Here is a 16,129-nt window from a genome sequence, read left to right as displayed (position 1 = left end):
TCTAAGCTATGAGGCCAAGCAGTTTGTTTATTACTTAACCAATGAAATCAACAGATTGATATATGACACTCCCACATCATGGCTCCTTTAAGAGAGGTTTCCTGATTCAGCGGTCACAGAAAAAAAAGCCGCACTGTTTTAAAATGGCTGCACCTTTTTGGGCTGTGCTGCCAGTATGAACCTGACAAGGTTTGTCTACAGAGCATTTAAATGGGATTTTGTTAGCAGAGTGCTGCAACTTGCTTGATAGCAACATAGATCAGCTGTGTGCCTAAAAATGGGTCAATGTACATGGCTCTGAGAGATAGCAAACATCTCCGCCATGCTGGACTGGGCAGGGCAAGCAGGTAGTGCTGTATTTCCTCTAGCAATGCCATTGCTTAAGTTCATAAGAAAGGCTTAGCATTTTAAGAAGCATCTCTGGTTAGCTATGCAATAAAGACAAATCCAGATAAGAAAGACCTCTAAATGGATTAGAGTGTTGGATAAATGTATGTAGGCTCGAGAGAGAGAAGAAAAAGAGCATAGAAAGTTGGAAAAGAAAAAAAAGAAAAAAACAAAACAAAAAAACAAAACAAAACAAAACGTTGGAAAAGAAATAAATCATTTAAAAAATTAAAATAAAATCTTTAAAGAGACAGAGTACAGAAAGTCATAGATTAAAAGCAGTAAAGAAAAATAAACCATGTAAAAATAGAATATACACAGAGAGTCTAGATTATTATTGTATATTATATTATAGTGTTTTCTTAGAAATTTTTGACTGTGAAGGAGCTAAGTAACCAATATATATAGTTTAAAGGTATCTTTATTTCAAAAGATGGGTCTAAGGATATGTTGATTTGGAAAAGAAATTCTTCTTTTGTTTCCACAGAAGATGAGAACCTATGGATTTCTTCCAGACTAATGTGGTTTTATGGACCAAAACCCACTGAAAGGTCACCCAACAAAAATCAAGAAGTGGTTTGGAGAGAACTATGCCCATATTCCCAAATATTGCTTATAAATGTTTGTTTATATTTAAAGGGAATATGATATAGATATGAATAATTTGCATTGGTACAAATTTAAAGTCAATTTTTATATGTATATTTCTACTCCTGAAGAAATATAGGTTAATAGATAATCATCTATAATAGTCAAGCTTCTAGTCATATTAGTTAGGCTTTCTAGATATATAGAGATATATTTCAAATAGGTAGGTGTTCTTCAAACCTTTCAAAGACCTATGGAATATGGCATTTAAATGTTTTAAGACATTAGCACACTTCATGACAGTGAAACACATCTGCTCCTGCCAGCACCAATTACTTCAAGAGGAAGAAGGGCATCGAAGAGGCTCTTCATGGAGTTTGTTAGTCATTTGGGCAAGAAACTTTTCTTGGACTGCTTAATGGTATGCTGTATGAATTGAACATGCAGGACTCACAGAAAAAAATGACTGCTGAATTTGCCTAAAGGTGAGAACATCCTTTAGGGTTCCTGCTTCATGAAAAATTCTGCTAGACATTCCATTCTACAGAACACAGAAGAAAGTGACTGTCAAACTGCCAATATAGGCAGAATGCTCTTTGAAATTTTCTGCTTTATGGAAAAGTCTGCCAGACACTATTGATCTGTAGGCGGAAGATAGATGCTCCAATGATATAGAAGAACTTTGGGTGACTGTCCAGGTAGCGAGGTGTCTCTGTCAATTCTACAGTTTTGGAAGTTGCTTTTAATGCACTTCCTGTTTACTTAGGCAATATTATGTTCTTCTGGAGTCTTTGATAGAGTTGAAGAATATATAGTTATAGTTACAGTTTTCTTTAGTTATGATAAAAGATAGATATAAATATTGTAACTATAATTTGTTGTAGATGGAGCAGCATGCTGTTCCTGCCACCCAGCTAGCTTATGCCTAAAATAATCACAGGGAGATCTGTATTAATTAAATTGCTGCCTGGCCCATTATCTCCAGCCCCTTATCAGCTAACTCTCACATATTGATCTAACCCATTTCTAATAATCTGTATTGCCACTTGACTGTGGCTTACCAGCATGAGTCTAACCAGTGTTTGTCTTGAAGAGGAGAGCCATGACATCTGCCTTACTGCCTTCTTCCTCCCAGTATTCTGGTCTGTTTACTCTACCCACCTAAGGGCTGGCCTATCAAAAGGCTGAGGCAGCTTCTTCATCTAACCAATGAAAGTACACATAGACAGGAGATCCTTCTACACCAATAATTCTTGCTTGATAGTTGTTTTGCTACATATAATTTTATTATGTTTAAGTTAAAATCATCCTTTTTATTTAAAGAGAAAAGGAAAGGTGATGTGAGATTCGCTTCTGTATGCTGTGAATAAAATTGGTTAATTTAATAAAGAAACTGGCTTGGCCTGATAGGGTAGAACAGAGCTAGATGGGGAAACCTTAGCTGAATGCTGGGAGAAAGGAGGCAGAGTCAGAGAGAAGCCATGGAGCTGCTTCTGAAAGAGATGTGCTGAAACTTTGCTGGTAGGCCACAACTTCATGGTGATGTACTGATTAATGAAAATCAGTTAAATTAATATGTAAAAGTTAGCCAATAAGAGGATAGAGTTAATGGGCCAAGCAGAGATTTAATTAATATAGTTTTTGTGTGCTTATTTTGGTCTGAGCTGCTGGGCAGTAGGAAAACACACAAGTGGCCTCCTTACAACAGATATTAGCTTGAGAGAAAAACAGATTCAATCTGACTTGCATGAAGTCACCTTTGAGCTGACCACTATATATTTCTTACTTCTGAGCAAAATCATGAAGATCTAAGAGTTCTCTTACCACTGAGGACTCTGCTTCCGTCAGTATGTCCCCACTACCTCAACTACCTGTCTGTTGCTATGACAAAATATCATGACCAAGGTAACTTATGAAAGAAAATCCCACAATTCCAGAAGGTTAAAGCCAATGCCCTTTATGTCAGGAAGAATGGCAGCAAGCAGGCATGGAACTAGGGCAGTATCTGAGAGATTACATCTGATCCACAGGCATGAGATGAGGCAGAGTTATAACTGGAAAATGGCTTGGGCTTTTGAAATCTCAAAGCCCAACCCAAGTGACACATCTCCTTCAACTAGGCCTACTAATCCTTCCCAAATAGTTTCACTCACTGGGGACCAAGTATTCATAAATATTAGCCTATAAGGGGCCATTCTCATTAAAACCATCACATTCCATTCCCTGACCCCCATAAGCTTGTGGTCATATCACAATGAAAACTGAATTTCATTCTACTTCAATTGTCCCCATAGATCTTCACAGTTTCAATCTAGTATAAAAATTTCAAGGTTTCTTCTGTGATTCATAGCTGTAATGTCCTGGAAGATAAAAAAGAATTGTATGCTTACAAAGCACAACGGCACTGAATATGCATTGCCATCCCACAAGAGAGGAATGGGGGACATAGTGAGAAAATACTGGACCAAAGCAAGACTAAAAAACTCTGTGGGGTAGACTCTAAATCCTGCAACTCCACGTCTCATGTCAAAGGGTTTAGATGGCTCCATCTTTCCATTTCCATCTGCAGATCTTCCTAGCATACACACCATGGTTCCTCCAACATCTTTGGACCTTCAATACAATAAAAGTTTCATTTTCACAGCTTCAAACAATGCTTTTTTGGGGCTCCCATGCAGGGACTCATCTGGCACAAGTCTGGCCTCAGTAGCGCTCAACCTCCGAGGAAGTTTCCACAACCTTTCACTCTTGTATTCCTCAAGTCTCCAGTGGTGGTTGCTGCCAAGCTGCTCATTTGAGATGAAGCACTAATCACTTTCAATTGTACTTGAATAGATTTTGACCAGCTGCTGCTTTTTATGAACAGATTTTGCTTTAGGACTTTCCTATCACAAGTTGGAGACCTAGCTGGATGTGGTCTTTTTAAATAAATGCATCACCCCATTTATTCCATTTCATAGCAGACCTCTCCTTATCTCTTTCAGCACAAACCTGGACCCCAACATTAAATTTCTTGGTGCTCTTTCTCTCCTCAAACTGTGCATTTTGTGTTTCTTTTTTGCCCCACTTATTCTTTTTCATTATAGACCTGCCTAAGAGTGAGCAGTGATAATAACATAACAATGCCAGTACCAGGCTGTGTTGGGGTCTTCTCTGCCAATGAAATAATCCAAAACCTTTAAGTTTATCCTCAAGCAGATTCTTAGCACATGGGCAAAACCCAGCCGTTATTTGCCAAAACATCCCAAAACTGGTTTCTAGCCCAGTTGTTAGTATTGTTCCCTTCTGAAATCTCTTGGTTAGGCCCCCATAGTACACACTACTCTCTCAGCACTACTGTCTTCCAAGATCCTACTAGGATGGCCTCTTAATCCCTACTTACAATGTTTCACCACTTTCATAGGATAAAGTCACAATGTGTTCCATATTCTACAAAACAAAAATATTAAAACAAACAAACAAGGCATGATCAAGTCTATTATAACTATACTTCTTGGGACCAAGTTCTGTCATAGTTTCTTCTCTATTGCTGTGACAAAACACCAGGACCAAGGTAACTTATGAAAGAAAACATTTAGTGTGGGGCTCATGGTTGGAGTCCAAGACCTTCATGGCAGGAGGATGGCAGCAAACAGGCAGGCATGGTGCTGAACAGAAGCTGGGAGTTCACATGTGATCCATAAGAACAATGGTTTGACAGTGCTAACTGGGAAATACCTTGGAATTTTGAATCCTCAAAATCAATTCTCCAAATAACACACCTCTTCCAACTAGGCAACAACTTCTAATGTTTTCCAAATAGTCCCACCAACTGAGGACCAGGTATTCCAACATATGAAACATATGCAGGGGCATTCTCATTCAAACCACCACACCCATCAATCAAATGCTGTGCTTTCCTGGATCTGTCTGCATCTTTCTTTGTTCTCGTGGTGCATTGGGACCAAATCCCATACGGTGGGACAGAGATGCTCTGTAACATTATTCTCTTCATAGAAGCCCAAGGCTTTCAAATAAGAAGCAACAGAAATCTCTTATTTTTAGGTCACGGCTTCAGAATTCTTGTATTTTTATGTGAGACATGGGGGGGATCCAGATTCAAAGGTAGAGGCGTCGGAGACTGTAAGAAAAGGGGACAGTGTTCTTGGTGAGCCATTTATGAACACTAGCTATGCCATCAGGAAACTGAACAGGAGAAAGCATCTCTTTAGTTTTAAGGTTTAGGGGAAGGGTTTCTGGTGATGGAATGCACAGGTTTCCCTCCTTTTCTTCTTACCCAAAAAGACTCCTGCTCATCCTTGGGCAGTGGCTCTTGAGGCTTTTCTGTATGCACGAAGCCACCTTCCACTTAAGAACCCTGCACAACTTAGTTTTCCACATAGAGGAAGAAACTATGGAAATCAATGGCCATGATCTGTTGCCATCTGGCCCCTGTCCTAGTACCTCAAGATGCCTTTGATTTCTCACACTTAGTATTTCAAGCCAACTCTACCCTATAGATTAAACACTTCATCCTATGCCACACAAAGGTTCACACAGTCACTTTGTGACTCCCTTGCCAACACAAGGAGCTAATATTAACTGGTGTTTGTTATCATTGCACACCACGTTACCTTTGTAAAGTCTTGCTTTTAGCTTTGGGCAAGCCTCCAATATTCGCTATTCATTCTGCTGATTAATCTCCTGTTTATTTGCCCCGGCAATCAGGGCCAAGAGAAATTTGGCCAAAGATCTGAGACAGCTCAAGGGGGTGGGGAGTGGAGATATCCCAAATATTAAAACTGAAATTTTTAATCAAACCTAATATGGAATAATTTATGTGAGATCACCTACTTTGACTGCCAATGAAAGTGAGTGTTGCTTTCCTTTTTAATATTCTAAAGTAAAAGTCTGGGTATAAAAAAGAGGTCCCTTTGCCACAGATTTTAGGCCTAAAGGACAAGCAACTTCTAGACTACAAACAAAATTATAGTCAATTGTTAGTGAACATTAATAGCTTCATAGAAAACAATGATTTTTTTTCTGCCTTTCTAGTCTGGGTAGACTTCAGCTGTGAGTTGGTTATACATTAAACACACACAAACATGCACAAACACACATAGATTTTATATAAGGGCTTATATAAGAAACACCTTTCCTTTTGTTTGTTGATTCTTTAAAAGCTTAACTATGCAACATGTAAGCTTCTGAGGGCTGGATGGCATTTTTTTTTTAATCCCACTGTGTTCTGAGTCCTCAGAGAAGTGTTCTCGTAAAACTGTGTCTCTGAATTGAACAGAAATGTCCTCTTCTCAACCAGAATGGGAAATAAGTTTATAATTCCTGTCTAAAAGGGGCACCTTATTTGCTAGAGACCTTTGGTGTGAGTGTAAGGGTCACAGAAGGACTTTGTGAGTTCTTAATGGAAGCAGAAGAGCCCAACTGCCCGAGTGGCTCTAACCTACATTTCTCTCCTTTTCTTCCATTCCTTTCAATCCTCAGTTATATCTACTTCATTAACAAGTTTCAAGGTTGACAAGGCCTTCTTGATGAATTTTAATGTTTGGTTATTCACTGTAATTTGTGTTCTGCCTTATATCAGAATGGGCACCATGTAGTGGTGATTAACAATAGACTGAGTTTTAGAACTGGGCTGTTCTATCAGAGCATAGCCATATTATATGATTGCAAAAGTTCAGACATAAATAGTTTTGAGATTGTACAAGTTCAGGGAATAAATGCCATAACCAGGGGAGGGATTCTGCACTTTTAAAGTCATGAATTAATGTACAGATTCAACTTTCTAAGATAATAGTGGGGAAGGGAACTTCTAGGCACCTTTTAGAGGTGGGGGTTCCTTGGACTTCCCACAGGACAGGGAACCCTGATTACTTTTTGGGCTGAGGAGGTGAAGGACTTAATTGGGGGAGGGGGAGGGAAATGGGAGGCGGTGGCGGGGAAGAGACAGAAATCTTTAATAAATAAATTAATTAAAATAAAATAAAAAAATAAAGTGAAAATAAGAATGTATAACATCACAGAAAATTGGAAAATTCTGAAACCCTCCAAAGGATGTTGTTCTTATGACAAAATATTAACAAGTATATGATTTATAGTCTTATCTAGAGGCTAAGCAAAAAGAAATAAAGGTAGGAAAAAGGAAAAGGAAAAGAAAAAGAAAAGGAGGAATAAAAGAAAGGAAAGAAGGAAGAATGGAGTGAAGGAGAAAGAAGGAAGGAAGAAGAAAAGGAATACTCAATAAAACTAGCCCACTTTACAAAGAATGTACCAGATATTGAAACAGGTCCCCAGACCTCAGTAGGCCCCCAAACCTTAGTATCACTGATTCCAAGATAAAAGTACCATTCAAGCTGTAAGACTTAGCACATAGACAGCACCACCTGCCAAAGTTAAAACAAAGACTTAATCCATCAAAGTACACAGTTCTAGGAAAGTCTCTAAATGTACTAACCTTGCTTTTGGCTTCTATAGTTTTTCTTCTGGCTAACTGTTCTTTTTAAATGAAGTATGTCAACCCAGGGCATGTGTTTTGTGCTTAAACACACTGTGGGAAAGGTTTGGGGCTGCACTAGGATCCTAAACCCTCAGTGTAGTCACTGGTTGATAAAGATTTTTTATTGGCTTAAATCAGCATCTAAGCAGTTCTCTCTAATGAATGCCCCACAACAAAATCATTCTATGGGTTATTAATTAATTCACTTAACAAGTGATTCGATAGTTAATCCTGTTGTTAAATGAATTTGGTAATTAGTTAATGCACTTGGCAAATGATATTATAATTAGAACAGTGATGGACATCTTTCTTAGGTGGAAATGGTTCCTGTGTCATGGTCATCTTTGTTAGGTACAAATTTGTCATAAGTCTTTAATATTCTCAATATTCTCAATATTCTTTTACTTGTAGTTATCAAAATGAAATGCTTAGTAGATACTTTTTAATATATATTTATTTTAAAAACCATTAGCAAGATATTTGGTTAGCTATTAAATTGCATATTAAGGCAACCTTGTCTTCCTTCTGTAAGAAAAGAAAGCTTCATGGAATTTTGGATTTGCATTCAAACCATATATAGAGAGCAAGGCAAGACTGTCTACTGTCTATATCTATTAAATATAGTACTTAAAGTTATAGTTGGAACAATAAGACAACAAAAGGAGATCAAGTAGATACAAATTAAAAAGGAAGAAGTCAAACCTTCACAATTTGCAGATGATATAGTAGTATACATAAGCGACAAAGATATCTCTACCTAGCGTGTGATTACTTTGTGTTTGGGATATTAAGATGGTAATCACTTTGCTTGTTCCTTGAATCATGAAAACATGTCTTTTGTTTTCTTCTTCTTCTCTTTTGGACTGGAATATTTAAAGATCATAAGAAATAAATATGGGTGGGTTCAATATTTACAGGATTCAATATTCACTGGATTGCCCTCCTGATTCTATTCTGTGTCTCTGTATTTTCTTTTGTATCTTTGTTCCTACTACCTAAAATTTTTAATTCACATGCCCCTACCCTGGAACATGCAATCCCCGTTGGAGCTGGACATTCACAGATGTCAACCCAATATGGGGACCCAACATCAAAGACCTCAACATAAATCCAACCACACTGAACCTTGTATAAGAGAAAGTAGAAAGTAGCTTTAAACATATCAGTGTAGAGTACCACTTCCTGAATACCAATAGCACAGACACTGAGATCAACCATTAATAAATGGGACCTCCTGAAACTGAGAAACTTCTGTAAGCAAAGGACAAAGTCAACAATGTTGTAGGGTACCACAAATTAGTACCCAGCTTCTCAGCCCAAAATAATCACACAGAAACCATATTATTTGCAAGACTGTTTGGCTAATAGCTTAAGCATATTTCTGGCTAACTCATATCTTAAATTAACCTATCGCTTTTAAGCTGTGGATTGCCATGAGGCTGTGACGTCCTGGATAAAGTTCCACCTGGCAGTTGTCTCTGGTAGGGCTACATGGCTTCTCCCCAACTCCACCCTCTTTCTCCCATCATTCAGTTTAGTTTCCCCCGCCTACCTCTATTCTGTCCTGTGCAGGCCTAAGACAGTTTCTTTATTAACCAATGGTATTCCCAGCATACAGAGAAGAATCCCACATCACAATAAGACAAAACAGTAGCCTACAAAATGGGAAAAAAAAATCTTTACCAACCCCACATCTGATCTCCAAAGTATACAAAGAACTCAAGAAACTAGACATCAAAATGCCAAATACTCCAATTTAAAAATGTGGTACAGATATAAACATAAAATTCTCAACAGAGGATCTCAAATTGCCAAAAGGCACTTAAGGAATTGCTCAACATTTTTAACCATCAGGAAAATGCAAATCAAAACAACTCTGAGATACCATCTTACATCTATCAGAATGACTAAGATAAAAAATAGTAATGAAAACTTATCCTGGAGAAGATGTGGGGTAAGAGGAACATTCCTCCAATGCTGGTGGAAGTGCAAACTTGTACAGCCACTTTGAAAATCAGTATGGCAGCTTCTCAGAAAATTGAAAATCCATCTATCTCAAGATCCAGCAATACCACTCTTGGGCATATACCCAAAAGATGTACACTCATACCACAAAGACATTCCATCAGCTATGTTCATAGCATCATTATTTGTAATAGCAAGAACCTGGAAACAACCTAGATGGCCCTCAACCAAAGAATGGATAAAGAAAAGGTTGTACATTTACACAATGGAGTACTAGTCAGGGGTAAGACACAATAACATCTGAAATTTGCAGGCAAATCAATGTGACTAGAAAAAAAAAACATCTTAAGTGAGGTAACCTAGACACAGAAAGACAAACATGAAATATACTCACTCATAATTGACTATTAGACATAAAGCAAAGGATAATCATTCTACAGTCCATAACCCCAGAGAAGCCAGGAAACAAGGAACACTCTAAGACATACATGGATCCCCCTGGAAACATTAAATAGACAAGATCTCCTGAGTAATTTGGAAGTGTGGGAAAGGGTGGACTGTGGAAGAGGAGCAGGGAAAGGAGAAGGAGAATGTGAAGGATTAGGAAGGTTGAGTTAGGGGAAGGACATAGAGGGAGAGCAAGGAAAAAGATATTTTGATTGAGGGAGCCATTATGGGGCTAGCAAGAAAACTGGCACTAGGGAAATTCCCAGGAATCCACAAGAATGACCCCAGCTAAGACCCTAAGCAACAGTGGAGAAGGTGCTTTAACTGCCCTTCCCCTGTAATCAGATTGATGACCACCTTAATTGTCATCATAGAACTGACATCTAGTAACTGATAGAAATAGATACAGAGATCCATGGCTAAGCACTGGGATGAGCTCCTGGAGTTTAGTCATAGAGAGGAAGGAGTGATAATACGAGCAAAGGGGTCAAGGACATGATGTAAAAACCCACAGGAAAAAAAAAACTGTCAATTATATTTTAAATAAACGCTGATTGGCCAGTAGCCAGGCAGGAAGTATAGGCAAGACAGCCGACAAGAAGTAGAGGCAGGTCAGGGAGAACAGGAGAATTCTGGGAAGAGGACACAGTCCTGGCCCAGCCACAGAAGAAGCAAGATGCGACTTCCCCGCCAAATAAGATACCGAGCCATGTGGCTAACACAGATAAGAATAATGGGCTAATATAAGGTGTAAGATTAATAAGAAACCTGAGATACTAGACCAATCAGTTTATAATTAATGTAGACCTCTGTGTGATTTCTTTGGGACTTAACAACTGTGGGAACTGGGCAGGACAGAAAAACCTCAGACAACAGGTGAAGGGTTTTTCTGTTTTATTCTTGGATGTGTGTGCATGTGCATTTCACACGTATGTGAGTACATACATGTCTACAGTTTCCTGTGTACAAGTATGCATATGTGTGTGGAGATGCTAGAGAACAACATTGCATATCATTTCTCAGAGTCCATGTGCATTGGTTTTTTTGCAAGGTCTTACACTGATCTTGGACTGCTAGTTAGGCTAGACAATCTGTCCTGCAAGCCCCACGTATTTCATGCCCTCTCCTCTTTTCTCCAGCTCCGGCATTATGTGCATGCCACCATACATGAACTTTTACCTGTGTTTTGGGGATCAAACTCAGGTTTGCATGCTTGCAAGCACTTTACTTAGCAAGCCATCCCTCCAGCCCATATTATATTCCTATGAGGATATATTTGGCACTCAGATCTCAAGAAAGTCCTTTCTTTGACATAAAGATAAAACAAATATTTATAAAACTTAACTAATTCATACTCTAGTGTAGGAGGTACTTCTTTCTATATGTTGCTTGTATTGGTTAATGAATAAAGAAACTAACTGCCTTGGCCTGATAGGGCAGAACTTAGGTAGGCGGGGAAGACAAAACTGAATTCTGGGAGGAAGAAAGCAGAGTCAGAGAGAGATGCCATGGATCCACTGAAAACAGATGCTGGGAATTTTACCCAGTAAGCCACTACCACATGGCTATACACAGATTAATAGAAATGGGTTAAATTAAGATGCAATAATTAGCCATAAAAAACTAGAGCTAATAGGCCAAGCAGTGATTTTAATTAATACAGTTTCTGTGTGATTATTTTGGGGCTAAGCTAACCAGGCAGCCAGAACAAACAAGTGCCTCCCTGCAACAATACTCTACATCATGAACCAAAACTGATTCTCTGGAATACAGATATTGGGCTGTGCTATGGAGATAATCATTGCCTTTGGTTTTTGTCCTAGGGTTTTTACTGCCATGAAATGATACCATGACCAGGGTAACTCTTATACAGTAAAACATTTAATTTGGGGTTATATAGCTTCAGAGGTTCAGTGCATTATCATCATGACAGAGAGCATGGCATTGTTCAGGTGCTGGAGCTGAGAGTTCTCTATCTTGTAGGCATCAGAAAGTTGACTGTCTCACTGAAGAAAGCTTGAGCAAAAGAGAAATTAAAGCCCACCCCCAAAGTGACACACTTCCTCCAGGAAGGCCACACCTTCCAACTGTGCCACTCTCATTGTGTGTGATTTTTTTTTAAAGCACCACACCCTCTTCCAGTGAGATCTATTTAGAATCATACTGACTCATGGAGATTTGTAGACAATGTTGTCTTTTCATACATTTTAAAGTAGGCATCAATATTTTCTCTTATTTTTAAATCTTTCTTCTTCCTTCTTTATTTTAAATTTTGTTTTATATGTATCGGTGTTTTACCTGAGTGTATGCCTGAGCAATGCCTGTCACCCCAGGAGTATAAGATCTCCTGGGACTGAATTTAAGGATGATTGTTTGCTGCCACGTGGGTGCTGAAAATCGCATCCAGGTTCCTCTGGGAGAGCACCCAGTACTCTTCAGCATGGAGTGCTCTCTCCAGCTCCAGTTTTCATCATTTTCTAGGACACAGTGAAAAATGGCATGAAATAAAATCTCAGAACAGTCATCTGCATGAATATTTTAATAAATCTAGAATTACAAGTGAGAGAACTTTACCATCACAGGTATTATACAGAGTTGAGTTTTTCATTTCTAGTTGTTTTCTTTATTTCGAACTCATATTGTTGCTATTTTTCCCCCACACCCTTTATTTCAAATGTTTTTTTAAAATATTTATTTATTTATTATGTATACAATATTCTGTCTACATGTATGTATGCAGGCCAGAAGAGGGCACCAGACCTCATTACAGATGGTTGTGAGCCATCATGTGCTTGTTGGGAATTGAACTCAGGACCTTTGGAAGAGCAGGCAATGCTCTTAACTGCTGAGCCATCTCTCCAGCCCATCCTTTTCACACTTGAAAGCTGTGATGATTAATCTCAGTTGTCAATATGTTGAGATCTTAAGTGACTTGAGAGATGAGTTCTTGGTTCTGAGAAATAAAATTATCTTTCTTATAAGTCAGGCTTGTGATATTTTATTATAACAATTCGACCAGACAATGTCAAGAACATTGCAGCTGATCCCCAGCTTACAGTGCTTAGAGACTCTGAGTTTAAATTTATGATGGTACAAAAGTAACAGCATTTATTGAAAGAATACTTTTCTTGGATCAGCAATAGTCAGTATGGTTCCCCTTTGAGCTGGTGAGTACAAACAGCTGCTGAGCATTCAGAGACAAATATTTAATCTTCATGATGACCCTGTGAACCATTTTGATATTCATCATGGCGTCAAGGTAGTTGAAGGTACAGAGAAGTTAATACACTAACAAAAGGCCACACAGTAAGGAAATATTAAAGTTAAGACTCAACCTAGACAGCTTAAGACCTGAGTCAACATTTTTAATCATTACCATATGTGTTTAAAATAAAAAAATTAAATCAAAAGCCATGTTAGAACAACAGAGTGGGAAGCTTTCACGAACCAGAGCTGTGGGAAAAGCTTGAAAACTGGAAAGCAAATAGAAATGGAGAAGTATTAGGTAAACAGTGGGAATGGGAGATGGAGATGATGTGGGCGGGGAGGAGACAGCAGTCACGGAAACCCTTAGGGCAATTGACTGGATACAGTAGCCAGAGATGGGAAGAATGCTGACTCTTGCTACATTGCTTCTTGGCCAGTCAGGAAGTCTGCATCCTGGAGGCCCCAGTAAGGGAGAGCTTGGGTCAACGACTAAGAGGCTTGAGTGGTTGGCAAAATCCAAACGTGGCTCGGGCTCTCATTCTGAAGACCAGCTGTGGCCATGCGCCATCCAGGGGAGGCTCACGCCTTTCCCAGGACAAGTCTGCAAACACTTCTCTGCACACACTACAATAAATCGCCACAGGCCTTAAATCTTGTCTAGGTGGCAGGTAACTAAATGGGAATTTCAGGCTAGTACTGAGATGAAAGGGAAGCCTCATCAGACATTTAAGACCACAGTCAAAGGGAGCTCATTTAAATAAAATTACACCGGACAAACTTAGGGACACTAGAGATGAGCCTTATCCTACTAAAAACAATTTAACAGAAGATAAAAATTAAGACTCAGTTAATTTAAAGCAAAATTGGTCATGTATTAATAATTTCCGAGGATAATTTGATGATCATTTGGGATCATTACAGTTTTTCCTTCTATCTTACTATATTTAGTCTTCTGTCACCTTCTCACATGTAGGTGTGATGGCTAATCTTGGTTGTCATTGGATTAGTGTTGGATTTGGCTAAGAAACACTTTGGCAAAGCCTGAGAGTATTTCTTAGAAGAGGGGAGGATCTTACCATAGTGTGGATGTACTTTCCCCGGCAGTCAATGTATGAAGAGAGATAATGGGAGAGAGGGGCAGGTTTCGTCTGTGTGTCTTCACTCTGCTGATGAGCACATCTATCATACTGCCACTGTTGCTGCTTCCATCTTTCCCTGGTATTAGAATCCTTCCTGTCAGCTTTCCAACATTAACTGTAGACTAGGGACTCAATAGGAATCCTTCACGTAGTGAGCACTATAATCATTTGGGACTGCTGAGTGGATCATCTAGTCTTGGGAACTGAATATCTACTGGATTCTTAGCCTCCTAAGCACGCACATAGCCACTACTGGACTACCCAACTCACATCATGTATGTCATTCTAATACATTCCCCTTAAAATATAGTTATATCTATTGGCTCTGTTCCTCTGGAGAACCCTGATATCTTAGTTACTATTGTATTGTTGTGGTAAAGTACAGTGAAAAAATCAACTCTTTCTTAAAGAAGAAAGAGTTTATTGGAGTCTCATAGTTTCAGAGGAGGAGTCCATAACCATCAAGGCAGCAGGAATGCAGACGTAGCCCTGGAGCACGGCACTGGAGCAGCATCTAAGGTTGATATGCTTATCTGTCAGTAGGAGGCAGAGAGAAAGAGCTAACTGGGCATGGGTTGAAATTGTGAAACATAAAATATGACCTCCATTGACACACCTCCTCCTGCAAGATCATACCTCCTAATCCTTCCCAAACAGCTCATCGGCTAGGGATCTTCAAGTGAGGCTATATGGGACATTCTCATTCAAACCAGCACACTCAATATAGTAGGTTACAGAACGGCTGTACAAGATTAAGAAACCTGCAGCAGAATTCAAGGAGCTCCAAAGAGGCCTGGCAGAGAGGCAGATGAGGGAAGCTGATAGGGATGCAAAGAGTCTCTGTGCAAAAATAGGACAGGGATAAGCTAATAAATCCTGCTGGAGTCTCCTCGGCGTCAACCTGCACGGCCACAGGGTTGAGTCAAGCTGCTGAAAGGAAGTGTGAAGATGCAGAAGTCGGGTATGGAACTGTGGATGCAGGACCAGTCGCTATGGGTGAATCAGCAGATTGACTGAAGGCAATTCCAGTAGGCCATGTCAACAGTGGGGACATAACTGAACTGAAGCCTACATAGCAAGTGGTCAATTGACAGGCCATGGTTGTTGTTATTCTGTGTTTACCTGCCCGATTAAGGGTGTTACAACCTTTTCGGGGTCTGATGTAGTCAGTAAATTGAAGGGCCTGTTTTCTTGGCAAGTTTCTAAAGTGCCAGTGTGCTCATGTAGTCCTAATTTACACAGATAAATTGATGGAGTGGCCTTCTTTTTGCTTTTAGGAAAAAGATATTTATCAGTTTGTGCCTTATAAGTGATGGTGGGCAGACGGTGTTTATGTGCCCAGTAAGGTGCAAGTCATCCTGTCTCTGTGTTTGTGGTACAAATGGTGCTAAAAGATGCTTGGAAAATGGAGTCTCTAAGGGCACAGCCTGAAAAAAACCTGCTTCCCTCAGTATGGAGTAACTTAGAGCAGGGCACATCCTGGTCATTGTTTCAGCAATAAACGTGTAGGGGTTATATGCATCAGCACCTCTGGGCAAAGTGGTTATAGGTATAAGAAATTTCATAGGATTCCAATTTAAGAAAATGTATGTATTCTTGTTTGTTGAGGAACTGACAAACCATATATGTATTATGTGTGTGTGTGCATATATTTATACATATATGCATGTTCTGTAATTGGGGAAAACATTTGTATTGCTGTTTTAAGATAGACATTTTACTTTACTTATTTGTTTTATGTGTTCGGGGTGGGCACACATGTCACAATGGCTTAGTTGGTCAGAAACCAACTGTGAGAACTACTCTTTCTCTAGTTCATAGGCCTGGGGATTGAACTCAGGAGACCATGCTCAGTAACAAGTGGCTTTATCCATCTTTCTGGCCCATGTGTTCCTGTTCCTCC

The sequence above is a fragment of the Microtus ochrogaster genome, linkage group LG4, assembly GCF_000317375.1.
Source record: "Microtus ochrogaster isolate Prairie Vole_2 linkage group LG4, MicOch1.0, whole genome shotgun sequence".
NCBI classification, from domain to species: domain Eukaryota; kingdom Metazoa; phylum Chordata; class Mammalia; order Rodentia; family Cricetidae; genus Microtus; species Microtus ochrogaster.
The sequence above is the reverse complement of the archived record's forward strand: the minus strand, read 5'-3'. Positions refer to the sequence as shown.